This window comes from Ursus maritimus, unplaced genomic scaffold (assembly GCF_017311325.1).
Source record: "Ursus maritimus isolate PB19 unplaced genomic scaffold, ASM1731132v1 scaffold_8, whole genome shotgun sequence".
Lineage (NCBI taxonomy): Eukaryota > Metazoa > Chordata > Mammalia > Carnivora > Ursidae > Ursus > Ursus maritimus.
This window is the reverse complement of record NW_024426996.1, coordinates 79284305-79295693: the sequence shown is the minus strand read 5'-3', so window position 1 is coordinate 79295693 and position 11389 is coordinate 79284305.

Here is an 11389-nt window from a genome sequence, read left to right as displayed (position 1 = left end):
AGCAGACCTCTGACCTGGGCCTGGAGAATGTGATCAGTGCCTCCACGGGCTGTTTATCTTAGGTATTAATTCTGGCGACGTGGGCTTGGCCGGGAGACCGCCTGACCCCTGATTCTGGGGCGACAGAATTGAACAGATTCTCTGGGCAGACTTCTCTGCCTTCACTCACTGGGGACAGCTTGTCCACCAAGCCAGTCGGGCCGTAACCAGCAGTGCGTGCTTCCTGCCTGCCTTCTGTCCAGGGTGCCTGCTCGGGGCCGGGCTGTGGGCCAGGAGCCCAGCTGTAAGAAATTCTGTCCCTACAGGCTGGTGGACCAGAGGCTCTGAAACCCACCTGCTCCTCCTGCTACGTTGGGCCGGACCAGGGCGGAGTCTGACTCTGGGTCAGATCTGAGTGCCGTCCATCCCAAATGCCTCTTCCAAACTCTGGGCATTGTCAGATGCAGCTGGATCCGACGGGGCCGAGAGACAGGAAAAGCTTCACCGGGAGCCTCTCCCCTGAGTTATGGGGGCTGAGACGGAGCCTCGGTAGCGGGACGAAGCTGCTCCCAGCCCGCGCTCACTGCATGTCTTAGGGCAGGTCACACGTCACCTGTAAGGGGTGGTGTCTCTATGGTAGGACTGTTGTTAGGGTGGGAGCAGCCTCTGACGTGAGCCACGCCTGGATCACAAAGCCCTCCCCACCCACAGATCGAGCTCATCACCTTATCCCCAACACCTGGCACGTAGTAGGTCCTCAGTAAATGCTTGCTGAATGCTGGGCACCGTGAATCACACAACAGCCCTATTTTCATCTTTGGTTTGAAGTCCAGGCTGGAATTTCCAACATGCATCACACGCGTGTCCAGGGGCCCCGGGGGGCATTCTGTGCCTTATCCTTACCTCTGACTTCACGTCGTGTTTCTCTTCCGTTTTCCCTTTGCCCAGATTCCCTCACTTCTAATTCTAGCCTGCTTTATGGCGGTGTCTCTCTAAGCTAATCTCGGACGTGCTGGGATATGGGATAGGATATTTTTTTCAATACCCCGTGAACAAATTCTCAAGGGCAACTGCATCTTAATTATAACCTCGTAATAAAGGAGAAATAAATGTAAGCAGGGGCTGTTGAGGTGTGCACGCCGTCCTCCCTCGGCCACGGAGGGCTGCGGCAGAACCTGCCCCACGAGGGACCTCACACCCCTGGGGCCCAGCACATTCCTAGCTCACGGCAGCTGCCGGCTTTGGAAGCCCTACTGTGTGCCAGAACCTCAGTGACCATTTGATTGGGTGGATACGATGCCGACTGGATGAAGGAAGAAGCCGATTCAGAGGCTCGAGCTGCTCCAGGTGACCCCACGGGGTGGAGGGGTTGGGAGGCAGCCCGGAATCTCTCCCAGGCCCGCGCCCTCGCTCCTGTACCACAGTCCCCGAGAACGCCGGGCATGCGTGTCCAGAGCCCAGAGTGGATCTTCTAAATCTCCGTCTGGGCTTCTCCTGGGACACGTCCCTGCTCTGCCACCTGCAGACAGGACCGGTGAAAGGGTGTCCCGCTGCACCATACCGCAGGGACAGACCCACTGTGTGGAGAGGAGGTGGCTCCGAGCCCTGCCAGCCCCAACAGCAGGCGGCTCCACACAGCCCCGCGTGTCTGAGGCTACAACAGCCCCCGGCCGCCTCGGGGCCTACCTGGGCACGCCCTGCCCCCACTCCCGCCCCCACCACCACCACCGGGCTGTGCCCCAGCAGCCCTGCCTGCACCCAGCAAATCCTGTCCCCTAACGAGACAGCTGCCCCCCAGTGACAGACCATTTCCATGTACAAATCAATTTGTCTCCACTGAGGGGAGAGAATTGCAAAGCAAACAAATTATGCACGCCCACCGCGCTCCGGGCATGCGGCTGGGGGCGGAGGTCGGAGGGATTTTCCTTCCTCCATTTCCCCCACAAAGTGCCCCCCATCCCCTGGCAGCAATGCTCCTTAGCTGCTGAGGGATAACCCCCGAATTCTGCGGCCGCGGCAGCGGGACTGAAGACCGGCCGACCGGCACTTGCTGAGGGTCTGGGCTGGTGTCCTGTGGTGACTGCAATTTACCACCATTGACTGAAATTCCCAGTCCTGGAGGCCAGGGGCCCAAAATCAAGGTGCAGACAGGGCCTCCTCACTCCCTCAACAGCTCCAGGGAGAAACCTTCCATGCATCCTGCACTTCTGGCCGGGCTGGCGATTGTCTCCTTCCTAACGGCCACATCCCTGGGCCCCTGCCTCCAGCGTCACGTGGCCTCCCTCCCCACCACGTATGCATGTCTTGTCCTCTTCCTAGAAGGACACCAGTCATTGGATTGGGGCCCACCCTACTCCAATGTGACCTCATCCTAACTTGACTACATCTGCAGACTAAGGCCACACGTGCAGGTCTCGGGGACTTCGGGGAGGGCACAATTCAGCCCACAATAGGGTCCAACTGCAGTCACCATCACCACAGACCCCCTGCATGGGGACTCAGTGGGCCCTGGCACCTGCCAGGGCTCCCAGGCACTGTCCCATCTGGGTCCCCAAGGAGGGAGAGCTGGCACACATAGGTGAGGGGAACATCCCCGGAGTGAGCCCAACCCCCCCTCTGTCCAGAATCGGATGTCTGTTGGCATGCCACAATGAGAACTCAGGCTGCACGGTGCTGTTCAGGCCCCAGGTCCTGGGGGAGAGAATGCCCTCCACACGCCCGTGCACGCAGAGGGCAGCCAGCCCCCAGCACACCCAGCTCACTGTCAAAGGCCACAGGGGCTGTCCATGCTTTCCCTCATATAACCCAGAGAAGGAGTATTTTCTCATCATCCCATTTTCCAGAAGAGTAACTGGAGGCTGGAGAGAGTTTAAGTAACTTGCCCCAGATGCTTGAGAAGGAGATGAGGAAGCTGGATTCCCACTCAGGCATCTGGGTCAGACGGGGGCACGTCCTGCATCCATCCCAGGGCCTCTCATTCGGCGGGACCCCGGGAGCGCACCAGCTCCCCCACCCTGACATTGCACAGCAGCTTTCGGCTACTTCATTGGGTGTTTTTCTCCATGCAGTGTGCCGGCATCCTTGGAAACTGCGCAGGGAAGCCTCTGTTACAGCAGGCTGACAATGAGGCACGGAAGTCCCGCACAGAGTAGGGGGAGAAGCCATGTCTGCTGTCATTCCAAGTTGGGATTGTTCCAGGAAGAACAAGGAGGAAAACCCAGGTGACACCCAGGGACCGAAGCAGAAGTGAGAGGTACCAATGAGGGGCCCGTTTCTAGTGGGGGCCACGCAGAGCAACCGCTCTGGGAGGGCAGCCAGATGATGGTGTGGGTTGAATTGTGTCCCCCTCAAAGTGCTGTAGTCCTAACCCCCAGGACTTATGCATGTGACCTTACTTGGGAGTAGGGTTGCTGCGGATGTAGTTAGGATGAGGTCGTACTGGAGCAGAGTGGGCCCAGAGTCCAATAGGACCAGCACCCTTCTAAGAAGAGACACACAGAGACAATACCGCGAGGGGCCACCAGGAACTGGAAGAGGCAGGGAGGATCCTTCCCTAGAGCCTCAGGGGGAATGTAGCCCTTCCCACCTTTGTCCCAGGCTTCCAGCCTCCAGACTGCGAGAGAAGAAGTCTGTGTTAAGCCCCCGGTTGGTGGAGCTTTGTTGCGACAGCCATGGGAAACTAATACAGACCCCACGACCTGGCAGGTCTCTTTGGCATTGTGTGATGCTTAACTTCCTGTTTTTCAGCATTCCAAATTTCCTGATTCTGAGATTGTCAGTGTTGAGGCTGGGTTGAAGCCTCACTTACCGACCCCCTGAACCCCCCTGTTCACACCCTGTTCCCAGCCCTGCTGGGAGCCACAGAAACCCCAGCCTGAGGAAGGGGCCAAGCAGATCAGATTAGAGGAAGCTCCAGTGAATCAATGGGGGGCTATGCTCCCCTTCACAAGCTGGTCACAGGCCACATGGCATGGCGAGGGCCCAAGGTCAAGGGTCAGTGGCTACTTGGTCAGGCTGGGACTTCCCACGGCCGTCGCTCAAGGTCCTCTGGCACCTGCAAATGCACAACAAATGCCCGCACACCTGCCTGTCACTTAGGGGGCAAGTTGAACGCAGAGAACTGCAGCACCCAATAACCATGAGTCACAGCTTCGGCTTCACCTCCCCTTGCCACCACAAGAACCCTGGAAAGGCAAAGGTGGGGGTGTGATGTGGGGTCTGCTGCAGCCCACCACCAAGGACCCCACAGGGCAGGTCTTCCTCTGTCTCCAAGACGCCCCCAGATCTCCAGTCCCTATGGGGTCAGTGACCCAGTGGGATCCCTCATTTTTTCATCTGTAGACAGGTGTTTACCATCCCTCCTTTCTCTCCATAAGGTTAGGGGCGTGGGGAGGGAAATGTTTAGAAATGGTCTGTCCTGGAGGAGCTGCAAAGTTGGCTTCCTAGAGGTGAGTCTCCCAGGGCCTTGATGGAGAAGGACAGCCTGAGCCTCTGGACCCAGAACAAGGCCTAAAAACAGTGTCCACTGTTTCTCGAATGGTCTCCACTGACAATCAGATGCCCCCTCAGACTTTCTCGTATGTTCTCGTAGCGGCTTCTCATGACAACCAGTTGGGGTCAGAGCCCCAGAGATGATTCAATAATTCAACCTTCTACTAACCGGTAGACCTACCAAGTGCCCCACACGGAGCACTGAGGGTGCAAGGGTGCCACTGAGGCAGAGCTCCGAGCGTGTACGTGCCCAGGTGCACACACTGGCGTGCAGTGTTCCCCTTGTTATTCCTGCAAGGATTTAAGACAGCGCCTGCCACAGGGGTTACCAGAGCAGGAAAGGAAAGCCCACAGCAAGGCAAGGTCAGCCCATGTGGGTCGGTAATACCCACAGCCCAGGAGGGAGGGGAAGAAGCCTTCAGGGCTGGGGGGGGCTCCTCCACGAGACACTTGTAGCCCTGGTGGTGAAGCTCCCTCCAGGGAGAGAGGAGGGAAGTGTGCTGGGTGAGAAGAAGCAAAGTCACAAGGGAGACAGAGAAGCAGCAGAGAGGTTGTTGGGAAGATGGTGCCCAGAGGCCCCTGGGGAGGCCGACCCAAGCAGGCCCCGCCATGCAAGACCAGGCAGGACCAGACTGGCCCATTTCCACCTGGCTGGCAACAAGCGGCTCTGTGACTCGATGAGCAGGAAAGCCCAGGTGGGGATGCCAGGTGCCAGGGGTGGGGGATGGGCAGCCCCGAGCAGCCCTGCCCTTCTGGCTGAGTCCTTGAGGACTGCAGCACGTGGGCCCCCGTACCCAGGCCACGTCTCAGCGTGTCTTTGCAGCCAGCAGCCTTGGAGGATGCGGTGACATGTCCCCCAGGGCATAGAGCGGTAGGTTCCCAGCCTGGCATTCCTGGTGGTGTCCACCTCCCAGTCACCCCAAGGACTCAGGGACAAGAGGACCACCGCCAGTGTCATGCTTAGTGCTTGCTGGGCCTGGAGTAGGAAACTTCCTTGTCTCTGGCCCAGGAGTCTCGTGTCTTGTGCCAGCATCCATGAAACAGTAGTGAGCTAAGGTGTTACTTTGTAATAAGGCAAACTCCCCGAGCCTGACCCCTGGGAGGTAAGAAGGTGGCGCCGTGCCTGAGGACGCCTCCTGCCATGGGCACCATGCCTCCCAGCTCCTCTGTGACAGGAGCAGAGCGCAGGAGCCAGGAGGCTGGTACGACCTCCCAAGCCACTCAAGACAATGGCTGTAGGTTTATTTTCCTCTTCTTCCTGCTCCTTTCTTTCTTGTCTCTTTTGTTGGTTAAAGGACAATCGGCTACATTCTATGGATCCGTGGGGAAGAAAGACTAGTTCTGACTGGGCTGCCAGTGAAGCCACGGGACAGGACAGAATGTGCACAGGGTCCTGAAGGACAGATCGAGGCTTCAAAGGACTCCTCTTCCTGCCAAATATTGTCCAGGAGCTCTGCCCTGGGGGCGCACACGGCCAGCCTGCAGACCGATCCCCCGCTCCCGTACCCTGGGTCTACCCTCCATCCTGCACCCCAGGACACAAGAGGCCCTTGTAAGCCCCAGAGCACCATGCGGCCGAGCGTGATCGGGTTCTCAGGGACCCGCTCTGCTGGTCGTGGAGAGAGGCACAGCCCGGGGGCACCCGTGGCCCAGACTCCCCGCGCACAGCGAGGCCGTTGGTCCTCCCTGCCCTGCCGGGAGGCATCGGACACCCTGCAATCTTGGTTAAACGGTGCGGTTAGTCTCGGCTGAGAGAGACGCAGACCGGCTGAAACAGGCCCCAGTTCTCTTTATTGAATTGGGCAGGTAATATTGGATTTATGGGACTCAACCTTCTGATGACAAAAATGATCTGTGTGGCCAAATAAAGATGAACGAAGCTCAGGGCCAACTCAGAAGGCCATTTCGGCCGCTAATCCACCTCCCGGGCTGCTTATCGCGCCCTGGGATGGTGTCATCTTGGAGGGTTGGGATATAAAGTACCCTTTTGGAGTTTTCTTAAGCCAACATTAGAAAATTGTGTATAAATTTAATCTCAGCTAAAAGGTAAAGATAGTCTACAGCCAAGGGGCAAGGCCGCCATCATCCAGCAACCGCTGTGCTTTATGTCCAATCAGACGCAAAACACGGGGAGAAAATATGGTCCTCTCAACTAATCAATTACATTTGAGTAATTGATCGTATATTATTATTGATGAAAGCCCACAAGATGTGGATTAGCAGGGAGTAGGTTCTCAAAAGATTAGATTTGTATACGAAAATGGAAGGAAAAACATGACTCTCATAAAATCATTTGAGAGTGGTTTATGGTTTAATGCGTGATGGGACATGGAGGCCAGGCCCAAACGGCTTCTGTCGTCTGCCTGTGCGTGCGGCCCACAGGGGGAGGAAGGGCCGCAGACGCTCAGGGGAGAGGACAGTCGTGAGCCCACGGGAGCTGTCGGGGGTGGGGGAAGGGAGAGGTGTGGCGGCGTGGCCCCATAGGGCCACAGCCGCGGGACAGTTGAAGGAAGGAAAGTGTCCCGTTTAAGGAAGCGCTCTCTCACAAAGGGAAATATCCAGACAGTCGTGGCTTCTCGGCGGGTGGCCAGGGACACGCTCATCCCCTGCCACACCCGCCACTCCCCACGTCCGTCCTTGCCAAGCTTGTCATTTGCACACCACCCAAATCAGAGGCCCGCTTCACTCACCCCTACTCATCATTCACTCTGACTCGTTCACAGAGCATCAAGGATTTGCGAGGACCTGCATGCCGTGTGGCAGCCAGCTGGGTGGAAGCTGGCCCCGCGGGGCTCACGTGTCCACAGGGGCCACAGATGATGGGAGGTTGAGCCCAGCGTGGCAGCATCCCACCGCTGCGGATGGATGAGGGGCTCTGGGAGCTCACAACCCCACGCCTGTAGCCTATAAGTCCTCTCAGCGCCAAGGTCCCCTCAGACCCGCACCTGGGGTCACTCACACCTCAGCCGTGGACACTCCTGCCACCGAGCCTTCTCGGTAAAATTCACGTAACATTAAATGCACCATTTTAAGCATCTTGAAGTACACAAATCATTGGGTTCTAGTAGACTCACAGAGCCGTGCGGCCACCACCACCGTCTGATTCCAGAATATTCCCATCCCCCGGAAGGACCCCACCCGTCAGCAGTCACCCCTCGCCCTCCCTCTACTGGGCGACAGCGGCACATCGGTCATGGGGCACAAGATCTGTCCAAGTAAGCTGCTTCCTCCGCGTTTAACTTTCATCATTTACATTTACGTCTCTCTGTCTTATATATTGAATTTCTGTTTTTCTGGGAAACAACCTCTTTTCCTCTACGCTTTTAATTTTATGGCCACAGAATTCATCTAAAATTCTTTTTAAAATATTTTTAAATCTCTTCCAGTTTTTTAGTTGGGTCTCTTTTCTCATTTTTAGAGTATTTTGTGTGCTTTCTTTGTTTACTAATCGGGTTTATGAGAGATTTGTCTCTTGGTGACCCTGTAAAAGAACCAGTGCTGGGGGAGCAAATGGGGGCTCAGTCAGTTACGCGCCTGCCTTCAGCTCAGGTCATGATCCCGGGTCCTGCTCATCGGGGAGTCTGCTTGTCCCTCTACCCGCCCCCTGCTCGTGCTCTCTCTCTTCATCTCTCACTCAAATAAATAAATAAAATCTGTTAAAAATAAAGAACCAGCTTTAAGGCTTATTAATACTTTCATTGTTTTGGTGTGTTTGCTTTCTATTTATGGAATTTCATGTTTTGTCTCTAACATTCTCCTCTTCTTATCTTGTGGAATTCTTAAAAGGTGATGGGTCAGGGACGCCTGAGTGGCTCAGTCGGTTAAGCATCTACCTTCAGCTCAGGTCATGATCCCACGGTCCTGGGATCGAGTCCTGCATCAGGTTCCTTGCTCAGCAGGGAGCCTGCTTCTCCCTCTGCCGTTCCCCCTGCTTGTGCACTTGCTCTCTCTCTCTCTCTCTCTCTCTCCCTGACAAATAAATAAGTAAAACATCTTTAGAAGATGATGAGTCAGGTCCTCGGTTCTCTGCTCCCCCATCAGTGGCGGTGCACCTGCTCCTGGGCACCAGCCACCATGTGCCACGGAGGAGCTGTCCTCGTCTCCTCTCCCTGAGTAGATTCTCCCCACAGTCCCTGTCCTTTCCACTCCAGCAATGTCATGCAGAGTCTCACTGTCTTCCAAAATCCATCCTCCCCTTGTGCTATGGTAACTTACGGACCCCCCATTTTATGGAACACCCTCCCATCCAAGAAAAAACTACAACTCCCAGCATTCTTTGAGGCAGGCTTGCCCATGTGACTGAGTTCTGGCCAATGAGATGTGAGCAGAAGTGATGGGGGCATCGAGGGGGAGCCTCACCCCAGGATGGTGGAGCAGCAAGTGGATGGAGCCTGGGGTCTCATAAAACGCCCTGCTGTCTGGCCACCCCTAGCCCAGACTCCCGTCCTGGAAACTAACTTCCATCATGTCAATCCACCCTGTGTTGGTTCTCTGCCATGCAGCAAATCCAGATGGTAAAGGGGGTTTTTAGGGGAGGCAGGTGGGAGCTGTCCAATTTTCCTTATTTCTAATTTGTCTAGGCTGTGGCCAGAGACTATCCCCACCTTTTAAATTTTCCTTAAGGTGTTCTTTGAGGGGAAGCACATTATCAGTTTTTATCAATGCTCAGTGGGTCCTGGGAAGAAGGTGCACTGCCCATTGGAGTAAGCCATGCCTCGTACACGTTCCCGAAACGGAGTTTGCTGGTTCCGTGACTCTGTTTCTCTAAAGCCCGGCTGGCTGACGGAGCCCCTGGGCTGGTCTGATTCCGAAAGCGACACATCGCAGCTCCTACTGGAACTTGGCTTGTATTTTTAAATGACTTGGCTTTCCATCGTTAGCTGCTAAGCTGGTTAGCCCCTAATGCAGATTTATATTTTACCTTAGTCATCACTTGTTTGATCCTCCAACGTCTCTCTCTCCCATTTACTGTGTTTGATCCCCAGTCCCACCTCCTGTACTGCGATGAAGCCCCGTCGTCCCGGTGTCTGCATCTCTTGGCTTCTCTGCACGTCCCGTATCACGTGCTTTCAAGCATCATCCTTGAAGTTCACACCGTTTTTTTGTTTTTGTGTTTTTGTTTTTGTTTTTGTTTTTGTTTTGTTTTGTTTTGTAATTCAGATCAGTGATCTCTGCTTCTTTAGCGGAGGGTTCAGTTCATGCACCTCTCTGGTGGTCTGCATTTTATTTCTTCCGTGTTTTTTTGCATTCATTCTGTTTTCTTTACTGTGAGATTTTTTTTGCCTTTGCCTCACTTCTGCTGCGGCTTGCGTTGCTCTTCACCCTCCTGTTCCCCTTGGCGGCGTCTGAGAGCGATGCTGGGCCACCTTCCCTTTCCCTACCTCCAGATTCAACTGCCAGCTCTTTTGCAACGATGCCGGCCAGCAGCAACGCCCCGGAGCACACACGCTCCTGTTGGAAACCCCTCTCACCACCATGCAGAGAGCCGGCCCCTGGAGGAGAGCTAAATCGGCTCCTGAAGCCAGGGCTTCAGGCTGGCCCTGGGGGGCTCCTGCCCCTCACTGAATCCCGAGGTCCCCACTGCTCTGACATCCGCTTCCGTCTCACAGTGAGCACAGCGGGTGGACCCCTGCTTTTAGCCTCCTCCGTGTGGGGGCTTTGTCTTAAGTTCTAGCAAAAGAAAAGATCATAGGAGCCACCAAAAGGGTCTACTGCCGGCCAGAAATAGGGAGCCCATCCTGTCCCCACCTGACCCTCCCACTGCCATGGTCCACCACCCACAGCCACGCCCACGCCTCTCATGCCATCTCTCCCCATGTCCTGGCATCCGCACCCCCACCCCCTCCCCAGGACCCAGGCTCAGCTCCTGGAATGTCCAGGAAGCCCTGCTGAGCTCTTGGCCCTCACGCCCCCTCCGACAGGCTCTTCTCCAGACAGCTGTGGATAGCAGGAGCCTCACACCAGTGTCCTGCCGGAGGGCCTGAGCTGCCGGCAACACGCTCTGAGGTCCCGAGGAAGCTCTCTGGGCCGCACCCACAGCAGTAAAGTGGGAAGAAGAGGCTGCTCCACACAGATGTCTGCACAGCGCCTGGTACATAGTGGAGCCAAATAAATGATGACCTTCAGAACCACTGGACGCGGGTGAGGGTAGGGCAGAGAACCCGGAAGGATGTCTGACAAACACTCCAGATGGGGATGCTATGCACGTGCTGGTTCTGTGAGCCCCCGCGTCCCGGACAGACTGAGGGCGTGAAGACACCCGCGCCCCGCTCCGGGGGAACCCCACCCCTGGTGCTGGGGCGCACCTGCTTCTCTTGGCTTGCCCCTGAAGCCCTCTGAGATGGCACGGGCCAGGGGCAGCCATCAGACCGTGCTGATGTGCCGGCGGGGGTCACGGGGCTGTTTAGCTGGGGTCAAGGCGGCACTGCTCACAGGGATCCCCCTCCAGGTGGGGGGCCCCATGGCACAGCCAGGAGCAGCCAGGAAGCTGCCACATTGCAGACGATCCTTCTATGGTTGGATTGCGTTCCCCCAGAAGGTATAGGTTGAATTCCTCGCCTCCAGTATCTGTGAACCTGACTGGATGTGGAAATAGGGGTCTTCCTAGAAGTGATCAAACTAAGATGAGGCGTTGGGGTAGCTCCGATCCAATATGCCTCATGCCCTTTTAAGTGGGAAATCGGGATAGAAAGGCAGACAGGCATAAACAGAAGACGGCAGAGGACGCAGGGAGAAGCTGACTGTCTATGAGCCAAGGACACAAGCCTGGCACATATCCTTCCCTCGCGGCTTAGAGGGCACCACCCCGTCCACACCTTGACCTTGGGCATCCAGCCTCCAGGACTGTGAGACAACAAATTCCCGTGGCTCGAGCCCCCAGCCTATGGCACTTTGTTACGCAGCCCTAGCTGACTAGCAC